Genomic DNA, 14,287 nt, shown 5'->3' with positions numbered 1-14,287 from the left:
AATTTTTGCATATCATCCAGAAAAACCACTTGCGAGGCTCAAAATACACCGCGATCACTTAACAAATATATAATAAGGCCCCAGCGTTAACAATGGCTGGTCAGAACATCCCCTTTTCCGACGGCATCAATAGTTTCAAACAGGCTTAAAGCAACTTCTGGAGTTGGTGTCTGCAAAACTGCTTAGCCCACGGAGGGAAAAACCATGCTTGAAGGAAAATAAATCATTTTTAAGTTCATAATAAGCAACAAACTTGGGATTGCAAGCGAGGGGATAGGCAGCAGGTCACAGAAAAGCTAAATGGCAATAAAAGGATTATGAATTAAAAGGGGGCACGGGTAATCCTCTGTGCAAAGAAAGATTCCCATCATTAAACTTGAGTTTCCAAGGGCAAAACAGAGGAGGGAATTCATTCCTTGCCTCAGAAAAACACAGGGTTCCTGGAACTAATTTGTCAGCGAAGGCAATAAATTGACTCTACGCTGGCACAAGTTGGAAAGTTTGAAGGTTTTTCGACGCAGGGCGATGTGCGGGGCGAAGTTTTTGCCATCCCACGCGCTCGGAGCTTTGGCCGCGCCGTCTCTCTGCGGGTTTCGCCACGCAATGTGCTTGCAGGTTTGGGCAAACTTGCCCTTTCACAGCTTTCCAGTGCAATATGCATTTGCATTTTTTTGCAACTTCACAATCCGCCGATTTACGCTTTTTTTCAACTTTGCAATGCAATGCCCGGTTGCCCTTTTTTTTTTTTTTTTTTTTAACAACTTTGCCTGGACCTTTACAACTTCACACCGCTGGAAGCGATGAGTCGGCTCAACCATCTCCATAACACGGGTTAAAATCCTGCAAAATTGAGGCTGATGCTTTTGAAACCACCCCCAATCCCGGCTGCAAAACTCCAGGTAACAGAGACAACGCGGCACCCTGTTGTTTCCGCAAATTACTATTTCCACTCTCCTTTTTTCCCAAAATAGAGGAGTTCTGCATAATTCAATTTCTCTAGAGCAACCATGCCACAATCCTGATGCATTTTGAGGGGAAAAAAATCTCTGTTTTGGGGCATTTGTGGATGTTACTGGGATGCTCCTCTGGGCGCAAAAGCAACCGCGGGAATTTACTTACCCAGGCGATGCTTCCCTTTTGCAGCAATATCCCCCCAAAAAGCACGATATAGGGGAGAAATGAGCCTCTGTGACCTAAAAGGGTGTTTTCACCCTAAATTCCTAGCTGGGCGAGGAGGCCTGGCCACTTGCATGCCTCTGCAAAAAGAAAAAGCAAGGCAAAGCAAAAGAAAAGCGAGCAACAAAAGGAAGGAAAAGCAAAAAAGAGAAAAGCAAAAAAAAGGCAAGGAAAAGCAAAAAAAGGAAAAGCAAAAGCAAAAAAAGGCAAGCAAAAAGCAGGCTCGTCAGAGCAGTTTGGGGAAAAAAAGGTTGAAATCAGCTTCGCTGAGCCGCTTTCCCGTCGCCCCATAATCCCTCGCTGTCCCCCAGTGGGCTTGTGCAAACAGCATCCGAACGGCGAGCGGCCAGGCTCCGGCCACGCTCCTCCGGGCTGGGATTTTAAATAAATACGTTAAATCTGCAGCGGGCGAGGGGCAGGGGGAGAGGCTGCACCCAGGGTCTCCGTACCAGCAGGGAATCTGTGTTTTGGGGATACTGGGAGGTGGATTCGGGGGGATCTGTTGCTCCCCCACATCTGAAAATATGATTTTCCGGGTAGCACGGGAAGAGGAAACTCTGGGTTTGAAGCCAAAGCAAGCGTTGCGAATGGATTGTATATGGGGAACGGGATAGTCAGAAATAACCTGCCGCCTTTTCAGTAATACGGCCGAAAAATTCAAGGTCTGGCTATGGCAGGGAGAGAGGGGAGATGCCACGAGGTGACCTAATTCTCATATATATTACACATTATATTATGTATTATAATATACATGGGCATAACATATTAAGTATCATTCCAATTTGTATCATATCATATCACATTATATTACATTATATTACGTTATGTTATGTTATGTTATGTTATACTATATATATTATATATTATATATTATGTTATATTATGTTGTTATATTATATTATATTATATTATATTATATTATATTATATTATATTATATTATATTATATTATATTATATTATATTATATTATATTATATTATATTATATTATATTATATTATATTATATTATATTATATTATATTGTTATGTTATATTACATTATAACATATGTTATATCATATATTATATCATATTATATATATGGTAGGGTAGGGTAGGATAGGATTAGGATAGGATAGGATAGAATAGGATAGGATAGGATAGGATAGGATAGGATTAGGATAGGATAGGGTAGGATTAGGATAGGATAGGGTAGGATAGGATAGGGTAGGATAAGATAGGGTAGGATAGGATTAGGATAGGATAGGATAGGATAGGATAGGATAGGATAGGATAGGATAGGATAGGATAGGATAGGATTAGGATAGGATAGGGTAGGATAGGATAGGATAGGATAGGATAGGATAGGATAGGATAGGATAGGATAGGATTAGGGTAGGATAGGATAGGATAGGATAGGATAGGATAGGATAGGATAGGATAGGATAGGATAGGATTAGGATAGGATAGGATAGGATAGGATAGGATTAGGGTAGGATAGGATAGGATAGGATAGGATAGGATAGGATAGGATAGGATAGGATAGGATAGGATAGGATAGGATAGGATTAGGGTAGGGTAGGATAGGATAGGATAGGATAGGATAGGATAGGATAGGATAGGATAGGATTAGGGTAGGATAGGATAGGATAGGATAGGATAGGATAGGATAGGATAGGATAGGATAGGATAGGATAGGATAGGATAGGATAGGATAGGATTAGGGTAGGATAGGGTAGGATAGGATAGGAGATACATGGGAGCAATAAATAATATATTATTCCCATATTTGGGTATATATATAATGGGAATAATACAGAATATATTAAATATATATTTGAATATATTATATATCACATATATTCATTTTTATATATGTGAGCGTCATTATTTTTCTTGGGTATTTGGGGGGACAAAGGTCTTTTCACGGCAGTACCTGACAAGGGACGGCAGCAGCACACCAGGACCCCGGAATTTCCTGCGGGATGGGGGCAAAGAGCTGCAGAAAGCAGATTTTGGGGGAATACAGCCCTTGCACAATGAGCGAAGGATGATGCCAATGGTGGTTTGCAATCCCTGGCACCAAACCCACCTCTTTTTCCCCCCAGAAAAGCCCTGCATCATTCCAGGGATGCTTTCAGTGCTCCAAAATAATTCGGATGCTCCCAATGGCCAAAAAAAAAAAAAAAAAATTTCCCTTACTGACCACCATTCTCACAAAAAGGATCTGAAATTCAGTACATTTTCCCACCCTGAGTTTTTACCTGGACCCATTTTTCAGCCCTTCCCTAATAAAAAACAAGCCCATAAAGTGAAGATGAAAATATATTCATTAGGATTGATAATGCTCATTAAGATTGGCTGTGTAGGAAAGCATGACTCCGCCTCGGAGAAGTAAGGGGGAAAAATGCAAATTCTTCTGCATGAAAAGAAGAGATTTCCCTAATCGCCCCAATCAAACGCCGGCACAATTATCTGTGGCCAACCCAACGGGTTAAAATTATCCTCTTCATCTCCGGACACAGTAAGGAGCCGAAAAATGTTTCATTTTAATAAAAATGAAATCTGGACCCTGCAGAAACCAGCTTCACTAATGACGTGTTTACACAGAAAAAGACAATTTCTATTTAATGGTGATTACTAGCGAGAAGAAATTAAACTTCCTGGAGTATATGGGTTAGAGATAATGGGAAGAAAAGAAAGTTATTGAGGGTGTGTAAATCAGGAGAGCTGCATATGGGGGCTCTATCTGCACGTGCTGCTCACTAGGAGCACACATCCCCGCCTCGCCAGGCTCGTGCATGTGTCTTAGCATGCAAAAAAAAGGTATATACTTTGCTACGAGGACTTTTGAGTGTCTATATTCATTTGCATACATGCAAATATGCCGTGCCTACGCACGTGCAAACGTGCAAACGCACACGCAGGCTTGCAAATGTATGTGCACATGCCAACGTGCAAATTCATGCATACGCACAGGAGTCCTCGTAGCAAAATATATAAATGTTTTGCATGCTAAAGCTGCCAGGTCCCGCGAGTGATGCTCCCAGATTCTGGGCTGATTTTTTTTTTGCTCCCGTGTTGGGAGAAAAAAAGTGCAAAACCAGGTTTGATCGTGGAGCGGCACCAAAATTCAGGTTTTTCACTCACTGGGTTACCAGTGCTGATACTTTTTTTTTTTTTAATTATTCTTTATTTCCAGAGTGATTTTTTAATTTTTTTTTCCAAAAAAGCCAAGCCCAGACGAGGTCTTTTTGCAAGCGGCTGCTGCATTGGATGAAATAAGTTTGGGGATTCCTCTGTGTGCCAAGGCCATTCCCATCCCGTGTCGACCTGTGCAAACCCATCCCGGGGCAAAATAATTTCAACGTAGGGCTTTAATGTCTGCTTCTTTATAAAGCGGAGCAAACATCTGCAGAACAAGCCCAGATGTGAGTCGCTTCCCCCCCCCCCCCCCAAATTCAGGAATTTCAGCTCCAAGGCACATAATAAGGCAGCGTCTGGGATGGTTTAATAATAGTAAAATTAAAATTGTTACCGAAGCATAATGAAGTATGTGCTTGCAAGGAGGTTTGCAAAAAAAAAAAAACCCAACCCTGAGCTGAAGTCTCTGGGGAACTGTTGGTTCAGAGGAACGGTAAACAACGTGCAGAAATGCAACTTAATTATCTTTACAACCCGAGGACGCAACCGGCTGCTACGGCTTTCAAGGGCTGCGGGAACGGAGGAGCACATGCAGCCCCGCGCGGAAGCTCAGCACCCCCGAAACAGGGAGAAAAGGACTTTTTTTGCGGAGTTTTGATTGAGTGTTAAGTTAAATGCTGAAGCGTGGCAGCTCTGTCGTGGCGTTGGGGATGCTTATCCTGATTTCTTACTCACACGGGCAAAACGCAGCTCCTTGCTAATTTTTTACTCATTTTTATCTCTTTAGGGCAAGGAAAACAAATGCTTGGCTTGAACTTGGGCAGGTCTCACCGCACAAGTGACCGCCATCCCCTCCTGCATTAACCCCAACTGGGGATTTGCCACCCATCACTTGTCAGGATGATGCAAAAAGACCTCGTCTGGGCTTGGCTTTTTTGGAAAAAAAAATTAAAAATTTACCCTGGAAATAAAGAATAATTAAAAAAAAAAAGAAGGATCAGCACCGGTAACCCAGTGAGTGAAAAATTGCTGAAAAAAATGGGTGTGGGCAACAAAAGTGTCCAAATTCAGCTTGTTACCTGATACTCTAGAAACTCCAGATATGGGCTGAGTTCCTTATGAAGCACAAGCCCCTTCACTGCATTTTTGCACCAGCTCAAGCTAAAATGTCCAGCCAAAACTACACCAAAAGCAGGAAAATGCCACGTCGCGACAGACTCGGGAAGGAGCGCTTGGTTTTTGCAAGGGCTTGGTTTGTGCAGCATCAGAGGCTGCGGGGTGCAATGGGCTACAGCAGCCCCGTCACAGCCGTCGGGAACATATTTTTATTTATGTATTTACATATATAAGCTGGAAATTGTGTTAACTTAAATGAGGATGCTAGCAGGGATGGCAGCTAGGAGCAAAGCAAGGTTTAAAATCGAAGCGTGGGAATGGCTAGGACTAAACCAGGGATGCTGGAGAGGACCAATTCAAGGATGCTGGGTCGGATCAAGCCAGGGATGCTGGTCAGGATTCACAGAATCACAGAATCATCTCGGTTGGAAGGGACCTTGAAGATCATCTAGTCCAACCGTTAACCCAGCACTGACAGTTCCCAACTCCACCAGATCCCTCAGCGCTGGCTCAACCCGACTCTTCAACCCCTCCAGGGATGGGGACTCCCCCCCTGCCCTGGGCAGCCCATTCCAACGCCCAACAACCCCTTCTGCAAAGAAATCCTTCCTAAGAGCCAGTCTGACCCTGCCCTGGCGCAGCTTGAGGCCATTCCCTCTTGGCCTGGCACTGGGTCCTTGGCTCAAGAGACTCATCCCCCCTCTCTGCACCCTCCTTTCAGGGAGTTGGAGAGGGCCAGGAGGTCTCCCCTCAGCCTCCTCTTCTCCAGACTAAACCCCCCCAGTTCCCTCAGCCGCTCCCCATCAGACCTGTGCTCCAGACCCTGCACCAGCTCCATTGCCCTTCTCTGGACACGCTCGAGTCATTCAATGGCCTTTTTGGAGTGAGGGGCCCAAAACTGAACCCACTCATCAAGGGGCGGCCTCACCAGTGCCGAGTCTAGGGGCAAGATCCCTTCCCTGGCCCTGCTGGCCACGCCAGTGCTGGTACAAGCCAGGATGCCATTGGCCTTCTTGGCCACCTGGGCACACTGCTGGCTCATTATCAATCCCCCCCCCAGGTCCCTCTCTGACTGGCAGCTCTCCAGCCACTCCTCCCCAAGCCTGTAGCGCTGCTGGGGGTTGTTGTGGCCCAAGGGCAGCACCCGGCATTTGGCCTTAGTGAAACTCCCCCAGTTGGCCTCAGCCCATCGCTCCAGCCTGGCCAGGTCTCTCTGCAGAGCCTCCCTACCCTCGAGCAGATCAACACTCCCACCCCACTGGGTGTCATCTGCAAACTGACTGAGGGTGCACTCGATCCCCTCATCTAGATCATCAATAAAGATATTAAAGAGGAGTGGCCCCAAACCCAGCCCTGGGGGACACCACTCGTGACCGGCCGCCAACCGGATTTAACTCCATTCACCACAACTCTCTGGGCCCGGCCATCAGCCAGTTTTTTACCCAGCAAAGCGTGCGATCATCCAAGCCTCGAGCAGCCAGTTTTGCCAGGAGAATGCTGTGGGAAATAGTGTCAAAGACCTTACTGAAGTCAAGGTAGACAACACCCACAGCCTTTAGTCAAGGTAAACTACATCCACAGCCATTGAACCAAGGATGGTAGATAAACTCAAACCAAAGATGCGCTAAAAGCAAACCAGGGATGCTGGCTAGGCCCAAACCAAAGCCACTAGGCTAAAGGTAAACTGAAGATGTTGTCTAGCAAAGCTCAGGGACTCTCCATTTTGATCCAACTTTTTAAAAAATGCTAATTTTTACATCTCCCCAGGCTGCCAGCAGCCTGGCGAGGCAGCCCCTCCAGCGAGGCAGCGATGGTTTTTTTATTAACCCAACTAGCTGGGAAAAACAGACACTTTCTGGCACGGTTTGTATCCCAAAAGGTCTGTCCCGCTCCTGGCTCCGGAGCTAAGGGCAGCCTCGGGCTGTCTGCATCCCGCTGCCTGCGTGGTACAGGCATGCCTGTAAGTCCGTTCAGCTCCCCCAAACCCCACAGGCTATTCCTTACCGTGGTGTGTTTTTCCTGCAAAAATCATTTGCCGCCACCATTTAATTCATCACACAGCCCCGGCGCACAAATGCAGCGATATTTCAGTCAAAAGGTGCTTTTTATCCCAAATTTCTTGCAAAACACACTGCTAATAATTTCTGCACCAGGCACAGGGCTTGGCTGTTAAACAGTGATGCTCCTTTTCAAGGGATATTCAGCTTTTATCAAAGGCTCCCATCAACCCCAAATCAACCAAATCCCCCCCCCGAAATATGTATTTAGTTCCCGAGCTCATAAGAAAACCTCAAAATCTGGGTTTTCAGGCGTTTTCTGACACCTGTTTGCATTGGTACCAGCTGTACCAAGTGTGGAGTTATTCAGTCTGGTCACGTCCTTTACCCCCCCCCCCCCCCCCAAAAAAAAAAGTCTTCATGCTTTGAAATTCAATTAACTGCCTTTTTTCTTCTATATTTCAAAAAAAAAAGGTGATTTTTCCCAGGAAGATCTGATTCCTCACCACTCCATCAGCACACCCGAGCTAGATTTAACCACCAGAAGTAACTCCACGATGGAAAAAGCTGCAAAAAACTGATTTCTCCCTTCAAATCTAATAGCGATGCAACAGCTGGAGGAAGAAAAGGGTCCCCAACCACACGCCCAAATTACACCCAGTTTCCAAACGGGACAGAAAATAATTCCTCTGCTGAGCTTTGAAGCCAACAAAGCCGCTTTACAACATTTTTCTGCCCTGGGATGAAGATAAATTAAGCCCCGGGTGTCACTAAAGCTCCGTTCAATGTTGCATCCTAAAAAAAATATTAATTGCAAAATGGTTTTATAATTATTTTAACAAGGATGCAGCTCTGGTATGATGAGATGTGATGCTCTGCAACCACACTGGGCTTTTTTTTTTTTTCATGTATTTGAGTGCTGTAACGTCGTGATCTGGAGCAAGGGAGGTTTGGACGCGCGGTTAGACGAGCTCTGTGCTTAATGACGGGCGCCTAATTAAGGTTGGGCAGCGCTGGCTTTGTCAGGAGACCCTGCGTCAAGCCTGCCCTCGGTTTTTTTGGAGGCGAGCATCCCTGGCCGCCTGGTCCCTCAGATCCAGCAAGGTCACGTCTGCAATAATTAAGTATTTCGGCTCATCGGGTTGCACCATCCTTGCACCATCAGGGTTGCTTTTTGCTCTGTGCTGAAATAATCCCAAATAATATCCTGAATTATTCTGTTGATCGAGCTGGTGTTCGCATTCCCAGGAAGGGAAAAGCACGTGGAAAAACACGGATGCTCTTAAATTCCTTAGAAATAAGGAGGGCTGCAAGCCTGGAGGGGTGTCAGCGCCACGCCAGGCTGCTAAATAGGATGAGGATGAGGATGCTTGCAAAATAAGGACGAAGGCAACGGCGTGCATCCATCCCGGCCAGTCGCTGGATGGCGAGGAGCCCCGAAAGGACAGGGCGAAAATTAGTAAGAGCCATCAACTTAACGAAATGGAGGTCTGGTGCCGTCCCAGCGCTGGGTTAATGGAGCTCTGCAGCAGCAGCTGGCAGCGCCTTCACGAAAAATGCAGGATTTTGCCCCAAATCAGACACTAAAACGCACTTGCGGCGCAAAGCCAGGATGCAAATGGTTGCACGTCGTTGTGGCCGGGTGATGGTTGTTGCTTTTCCTCCTCCCAGGTGCACAAACTCCTGCAAAATCTATTTAAGAGATGACTTTTGGGGGGCGGAGCTGCATTTGTACCACGTCTTGGATGCTTCAGCATTGCCCAGTGCAAACTGCCACTGCTGCCATTGCCCCAGATCTTGCCATCCCAATTTTAGGTGCTTTTCTGTTTTCTAAACCTAAAATTGCAGCTCGGGAGGGTTAAAGCAAATCCAAGGTCTCCCCCCACCACCGTGAGTCACCCCAGTTTTGCAAAGCTGTTTGGTACCTACACACATTTTCTAGGAAAAATCCCACTGCACACACCTTGCTGGAAGGTAAGGCTTGAAGGGCAGTTATTTTCTTAAAAAGATAAATTTTGCAGAGTTTTTTTAAATGCATTTTATCTCCTTTTATCTCTTAGAGGGAATTAGGGTGAGTGGCCCTGGGCTGGGGATAGCACATGGGAATTTCTCACCGCTCCCTGCAGGATGAATGGTTCAATATTTCCATTATCGTGCAGAAAGATAAATATATTTACAACAGGAAAACCTTGTTCCTATGGCAAAAAGTATTTTTTTTAACGGGGCACAGTTTTGGTGGAGACACCTGATATGCACAAGACAGAGCTAAAGGAAACCATGGGATGCGGGATGCAACGGCAGGTGAAGGATGCAGTGCCGGCCAAGCGGTGTTGGGAGTCATTTTAACCAAAAAAAGGGGTTTTCCTGAGATACTGCAAGATTCACTCCCCCAGTTTGGTGGGTAAATCCATATTCCAGAGGTTTAACACGCAGAAGAGTTGAAGCTCTCCGGAGCGATGAATACATGAACGGCAGCACCCTGGCACCTGCAACAGCCACAGCCACCTTCCCACTTTCTACATATATAAAATATATGTCTTCATCTGCTTTATCCAATCAGATCCATCCACTATATGGATATATTACTGGATTATTAAATATATTATATAATATAGATGTGTTTCTTCATTCACATTATCCAATAGATATTCAATTATTATACATATTACATGGATATAATTGGATAATGTAGGTGAGGACACATATATAATATCTATATATAACCCTCAGAGAGAGAGAGAGAGGATATATGGGGGAGAGGATACACAGAGAGAGGATATATATAAAAAATATATGTATAATATATTGGATTGATATATTGGCTATATTATACTATATATATCCAATGGATATAGTATATGGATATAAAAGGATGGATATAATATATCCAATGGACGGATAGAACATCATATATCCAAAATATCCAATAGATATTTTTTATAGATAAATAAAAACACATAGAGTATCCACTATACATTTTATATATAACATCCAATATACATTTTTATAGGTAAATAAAAATATATATAATATCCAAGATACACATCCAATATAATAAATCCAATGGATTAATATAATATTATTATATAGCCAATTAATTATATATTATATAATATATAATATAACCAAATATAGCTCATATATATCCAGTATATATATACATCCCACCTTCTGTAAGCATTAACCCCTTCTGCTGTTCTTTTTTACCTCCTTTATCAAACTTCTGCACTTTTCTCACAAAAAAAAAAAAAACCACAACTTTCCTCAAGCTTCTGGCTTTCTTCCCTCCACCACGATGGTGATAATTCGCATTTTTCTATGATGAGCAATCCCCAGATTAAAGCATTTTCTCCTCTGTTTTGGGGTACCCCTTACACACTGCTTCCAAAAATAGCTATTTTGGGCAGATTTAGCAGGCGTGATGCTTATGAAAGCAATATGGTCATTTCAACCCGGGTTTTACCCATTTTTAGACATTACCCAAGCACCTGATAATTCTGGTGGTGAGTCTGGCTCTGAGTATTTCACCTAACGGGGAGTTTTGCTTTTTTGAATGGTCTTTGAAGAATTCCCACTTGAATTTTACGTTGCTGTGAAGCCCCATTCTTGCGCTAACAATGTCCATGGCCGGGCGCTTCAGCCTCGGGGCTGCATCATGCTATGGCCAAGGGGTCGATTTTGCATTTTTTTGCAAAAAAAATAAAGTCCTGGTGGGAACGGATTCTTTTTTTTTTTTTTTGCCAAAAAATAAACCCCTGAGCTGTGGCACCCGACTTCGTGTGGTACCAGCATGGAACCCAGCTCCACCCCAGCAGCTGGACCGCATCCGCATCCAACGAAAGAAGGGAAACCGCAGAGGGATGGGGAAAATGGAAGAAATTTTAAGAAGTTTTTATAAATAAAAATAACACTGAAATAATATCTGCTTGGGGAGCAAAAATAATACCCAATGAGACTTCAAATTTCAACCGAAACCCAAAAAAGCTTTGCCTCTACCCCTGGCAGCTGGGTCAATACATTTGATAGCAGAAAAGGGTATTTTTTAGCAATAAATAGATTATATTGGTTTATATATGTAGCAATAAGATTATTGCTGTTATAAATAATCTCTGCTATATAATATACAGCAATATAATAATTCTTAGCACTGTATCACTATATATCAAGCATTATATATCAATATATTGTTTATATCAAGCAATATATTTCTATACTGTTAATTACAGAATTACATTAATTATATATTAATGTATTATATATAATATGTTAATATATTCTATATGGAATTATGTAATGTAGTTATTTATAAATATATTTATAAATTTTAAATTTTAATAAAATTTTAATTTTAAATTTATTTCTAAATATATGCATATATGGACATATGTTACATAACAAGGTTATTATATCGCTATGTGTATATATTTCTATAATATATATATTACATTTGTAGCAATAAATACAGTATATCACTATATATATATAGCCAAGAAAAGGGGGAAAGCCCAGCTTTTGCAAGCCAGCAGGAATTTAGAGAAAAATAATTTTTACAATCCCCCAAAACCCAAAAAGGTTCAAGCCTGGATACGGGGAAAACCCGCGCACACCTGGGCGATGCTGCTGTAACGGTCATCAACACACCCCTGACACCAACACCACACCCAGCCCCCTTCACACTGGGGAAAGTTATCCCGATAAAATAAGAGAAGTTGTTTAAATATCTTTTTTTTCTTTTTTTTTTCCCCTTATTTTTTTGCCCACAGAGCTGGAGCTGGGAATCCATTAGCCTTTAATGAAGTGAAACCCTCATCTTGCCGGAGCCACCTCATTTAGCGCAATTGTTTCGCAGCCATTACAGAAAGACAATTACAAGGAAGCGGCGAGAGTAATTGGAAATGCTGGCGGGAGTTGGGCGAAATGATAATAAATAAAAATATTCCCCCTAATAAGCTTGCCAGGAGGGGGGTGGGCTGAAGAAAATCAACATAATTAGAACTGAACCTCGTCGAGGAAAAACAGACAGCGGGGTGGCAAGTGCTCGGCACAGAGAAGAGGGGGAAAAGTGGAGAAAACTTCATTTTTTGCCCCAAAAGCAGCAGGAAAAAAATACTTTTCCCACCTATCGAAAGCAAAAAATGGTTGGAAAGGGGGATGCTGCCCACCGGGATGCAGGTGATGCTCCTCCGCTACCCACCCCAGGATGGATTTGCTCCTCCATCACCTGGTCCGGGCGGAAATTAAAGCCAAAAAAAAGCTTAAAAATGAGACGGTTTTGCTCACGGAACAGCATCGAGAAGTATCATTGGGTAACATGCACTTCTCCGCAACAGAAGGGGTTTTTTTTGCATGCAAAATGCAATTATTTTAGCAAAACTGGTATTATTTTAATTATCCCTAAGAATAAAAAAGCATTACAGTTGAGCATTTTGGGTGTATTTTGCTTGGTGAAAGAATAAAAAAGAGTTAAATCACACTGAAAACCCCACACAGGTGGCCATCATTCCCTCCTTGTTCCTAGAATCCCAGCTTTTTCCACCAAAATCAGCCCTGTGTCCTGCACAGGCATCCAGGCTCTGTCCCCATCCTCATCCCACCCTGAAGTTGCTTTAGCAGCTCCTCCAAAGCGGTTTGCAGCAAAAAAAAGTCCTTTAAATTGGGGCTTTGCACTGAAAAAAGGGCATTCAGGCAGGGATCTGCACTAAAAAAAGCCCTTACAACAGGGGTTTGCACCCCAAAAAGTCCTTCAAGCAGGGGCTTGCAGCAAAAATAGTCCTTTAAACAGGGTTTGCAGGGAAAAAAAAAAGTCCTTAAAACTGGAGTTTGCAGAAAAAAAAAGTCCTTAAAACTGGAGTTTGCAGCAAAAATAGTCCTTGAAGCAGCGGTTTGCACCAAAAAAAGCACTTTAAGTGGGTTTGCACCAAAAAAAGCCCTTAAGAGAGGGGCTTGCACCCAAAAAAGTCCTTCAGCCAGGGGTTTGCAGCGGAAAAGCACTTTAAATGGGTTTTGCAGGAAAAAAAGTCCTTCAAGAAAGGGTTTGTACCAAAAAAAGCTCTTCAAACAGCGGGTTTGCACCAAAAAAGCAGTTTAAACAGGGGGTTGCAGAAAAAAAAAATCCTTCAAACAGGAGTTTTCAACTAAAAAGGCCTTCAAAAAGGGGTTTGCACCAAAAAAAAACCCTTCAGAAAAGGGTCTGCAGCAAAAAAGCCCTTCAAACAGGGGTTTTGCACCAAAAATGGTCCTTTAAATGGGGGGGTTGCACCAGAAAAAGGGGTTGCACTTTAAACAGAGGCTTGCACCAAAAAAAGCCCTTCAAAAAAGGGCTTGCGGGAAAAAAAATGTCCTTTAAACAGCGGTTTGCAGGAAAAAAAAATCCTTCAAAACGGGGTTTACACCCAAAAAGCCCCCACAGCATCTTCCCTCTCAGCTCCCACTCTCTGTATATTCAAGATTTACCCCAAAATTCATCCCTCGCAGCTGATCTCAGAGTTTCTGAGGGCTGGGTTAAATCTCCATCCCATCATAGTGACAGCATTTTCCTGAATAAAGGTGAAATACTATGTATGGAATTATATTTTTTTCTCATCGTTTCCTTCCTATGCGGAGTCTCTGCCGTCCCGCTGGGGCGGGTGGGAGCAGCCAGCGACGCAGGGAGCACCCCAAACCCTGACCAGGATGATCCCAAATATAAAATACGCCGCAAAATAATAATATACCCCCCCACAATTAATAAAATATCCCCCAAAACAATAAAATACCCCAAACAAATAATAAAAGACACCCAAACCAATACCCCAAACAAATAATAAAATACCCCTAAAAATAATAAAATACCCCTCATAAATAAAACACCTCCTCCAAATAACTAATTACCC

General features: G+C 43.2%; 1 protein-coding gene across 1 annotated transcript in view; it reads right to left on the bottom strand.

Moving 5' to 3' along the window:
- The window catches only part of PKNOX2 (PBX/knotted 1 homeobox 2), a 95,034-nt gene that overhangs the window by 53,837 nt on the left and 26,910 nt on the right, over positions 1-14,287 (bottom strand). The window lies entirely within an intron of this gene.

The sequence above is a fragment of the Strix uralensis genome, chromosome 26 (assembly GCF_047716275.1).
Source record: "Strix uralensis isolate ZFMK-TIS-50842 chromosome 26, bStrUra1, whole genome shotgun sequence".
Lineage (NCBI taxonomy): Eukaryota > Metazoa > Chordata > Aves > Strigiformes > Strigidae > Strix > Strix uralensis.
Note: the sequence above shows the minus strand (reverse complement) of the source record. Positions and strands in the feature narration are given on the sequence as shown.